This window comes from Meleagris gallopavo, chromosome 29 (assembly GCF_000146605.3).
Source record: "Meleagris gallopavo isolate NT-WF06-2002-E0010 breed Aviagen turkey brand Nicholas breeding stock chromosome 29, Turkey_5.1, whole genome shotgun sequence".
In the NCBI taxonomy this organism is placed as follows: Eukaryota; Metazoa; Chordata; class Aves; order Galliformes; family Phasianidae; genus Meleagris; species Meleagris gallopavo.
Window position 1 is genome coordinate 4,019,628 of NC_015039.2, and position 3,163 is coordinate 4,022,790.

A 3,163-nucleotide genomic window follows, 5' to 3' on the forward strand; every position below is an offset into this window, starting at 1 on the left:
TAAAAGGGACCATCTGTGCACCAGAGAAGCATTGACCAAAGGCTTACAGCTTGATTACATGGCTGGCCAAAAGCTAGCTAGGGAAAAGGACTGTCCAAAGCTCTAAAAGCAGCTGTATGTTGGGCTGGTAGGTGGCAGAGCTGTAAAACACACACCTTACTCTGCAAACACTCAGTTCCCTCAAACAGCATTCCACTACCTCTGCCTTCACAGCTGCACACACATCACACTGAGCCATCTGTACCACAGTGCTCAGAACTTCTGAATACAATTTTCAGTCTGAAGCAGCGTTATTTCTGGGAGCAAATCCCTCCCCCCAGTTACCTGCAGCTATTAATTTTGCCTGGCAGGAATGCTCTTGCTTTCAGAGCTCTCAGAAATCCATCAACTGCTACCAGTACAGCATGATAAAGGCCAGTCCCAGAGAAAAAGCAGCACATCTGACTGCAGTAAGAGCACATAGGTTAATAAGTGTTTGCCATTTGTATTTTATCCTAAAGAAAAAAACCCCAAACCTATGGATTTTGCATTTCTCCAAGGTGACAGAGTCCTTGAACAATACCGAACAATTCTGCAGTGCACATTACAAATTAATCAAAAGCTGGCATTAGTTATGCCAGTGACCAAGACGTAATTGTCTGCAACAGTAGAGAACCAGACCCAGTGACCTCAGTCTTACCGAAAAGAGAAAACCTACAGGATTATTGAATAGGAACAGATGATGTGACAGGATGTGTGTGTGTGTCATGCTGGTTGTCCCATGGCAAGAGAACAACTTCCCAACACATTAGCAAGTCTTTAATCACATCCCTCACGCAGTTTTCCATGCTCCAACTCAGCCCATCTCACGGGACAGACAGCATGAAACAATGACTTCAGTCTGCTGAACTGTTAAGCTAAAAGATCAGCAGATAAAGGTCCTACAGGGCATCAGCAATTCCGATCCATCTGAGCGTGTGCAGGTCCTCCATAGCCAGAGGGCCACAGCACAGCAGGCTTCATTACCAGCTGCAGTGCAAACAGCGAGCAGAGCTCTGGCTGCCGACCAGCAGGGAGCTGAGGAACAGAAATCCCTGCAGGTCCCCACAGTGAGGCAGGACTCAGCTTCCTGGAGGGCTTTTCTGCAGCGCCTGCAGCTCTGCCTGATGCCGACAGACGTAACGGATGCAGCTCTGGAGGACAGCAGGGTGGGGTGGAAGAGCAGGAGGTCCCTTCCCCTACCCCAAATACAAACTACATAACGTTCTCTCCTACTGATTCACTCCTGAGAGACTGCTCTGTTTTGAATCATTCATTAAGTCTGAACCGCAGTTTTCCTGTGACTTCAGGTCTCAGTTCTTGCAGGAGCTCTGCTGAGCAGAATCACATACCTGGTTGTGGTTTGATGAGAAGATCACAGTAAAAGTGAGTTCTTTGGGGACGTGGGAGCGATTTCCACTAATGATGTGTGTTCGTTGACTGAGGCTCTAAAACAAACAGTTTATCTGCAACCAGTCAGAGACCTTTCTGAAAACCATCCACAGCCAATGACGTAAATGAGGGCTGGTTTTCAGCATGCCTGGAGCAAGTAAAAGAAATGGACTGGATCACACAATCAGGGGCTCAGAGGTACCTGTTCCCTCACAACGCAGTTTGTCAAATACACAAAAAAGTTATTCTTTAAAGTTTCCCAAGTGTACTGAGGAAAGAAAAGATACTCAGTGTGACAACGGAAAGTCAGACAAAGGTTAGAAGGCAGGACCTTGCTGTGTTTCTGTGACAACTGATCCATCTGCCCCAACACACCAGCGACCAGCTGAAGGTAAAACAGTAAAAACCAGAGAGGAGATGAAAAAAAGATGAAAAAAAGGCATTTCTGGCAATAGAATCAGTACGGAGTCACTTTGAATACTGAACAGAGAGGATGATGGGTGAGCACAGCCTCCCCATATAAGAAATACATTTTAAAGAAAGGACTGATTTATCCCCTTAAGCCCTTTCTGGTCTCAGACGTGTAACTCACTGAGCTTCATCAAGCTCACAGAACAGGGCTCCATGCGTGGAATTTGCTTGGACCCAAATTACTCAACTCCACTCATATCCAAACTGTGCTTCCATAAGGAGGAACAGTTCCATCCACCCAGGCAGATTTCATCCTCTCTCCTCCTGAGAATTTTAAGTCACGCAGTAAAGCAACGTCCTCCCTTCATCCCAGGTCATTTATTAACACAGCTCAAGATCAGTCAATATTCCCTGCCCACAGCAGCACAAACAGTTACGTCAGCACCCACCTGGCAAACACGCTTTCATCAGATGGCAGAGGGGCTCCAGAGAGGCCCCACAGCAGCCAATTTCATGGGTCAGAAGCCTCAAGAAGCCTCAGTGCTGTATGTTGTGAAACTCCTGGCACCGGGCTGCTGTGATGCAAGCTGCTGTCATTCGCTAGGGTGGGTAACATGTTCTCTACAGACTCTGAGCCTTCAGAAATCAAAGCGCAGCCAAAGAAAATAGCAGACCACGGACCAATTAAAGCCAGGTTAACAGAGAGCTGAAGACTGGCTCCAGGTGTGCTGGTACACGCCTGGCATCAGCAATGGGATACCTGGAGTTCTACCTTTAAAAAAAAAACTTAATCTGAAACATCGTGAGGTTCTGCGTGGGCTTATTCCCCATCACCGGGGATTAGACAGCATTAGACAGGAGAGCAACAGCCCGAGTTCCAAACACAGTTAAGGAAACAAAGCAACTGCAGGGATGTACAGCAACACATTTAGAACACAGACAACTTTTCAGTCGTCGGATGCTCTGCCAGACAGCAAGTGTAGTTTAACGGAGGGAAACGTGAACCCTGTGCAGAAGGAAGAGAACTTCCAAAGCTGCAACACGAACAGATGCGCGCAGGTAGCAAACAAAGGGCTGGAAAGCGGCCACGCAGCGGCCGGGGCTCAGAGCCGCCCACGGAGCACAAGGCGGCCTGGGGCTCCTCACAACGCCGCGACACGGCGCTGAGAACGGAACGAGAACCGCGGGCGGGGGGCGGAGGGCGGCCCGGAAGCCGCGAAAAGGGATTTTCACTCTGGAAGAGGCGCAAACGGCGGCGCTCCCGGGCCGGGCTGCCCCTGCCCGCACAGACGGGGCTCAGGGCGCGGGCGGGAGCCTTTTTTCCCGGCTCCCATCCAACGCC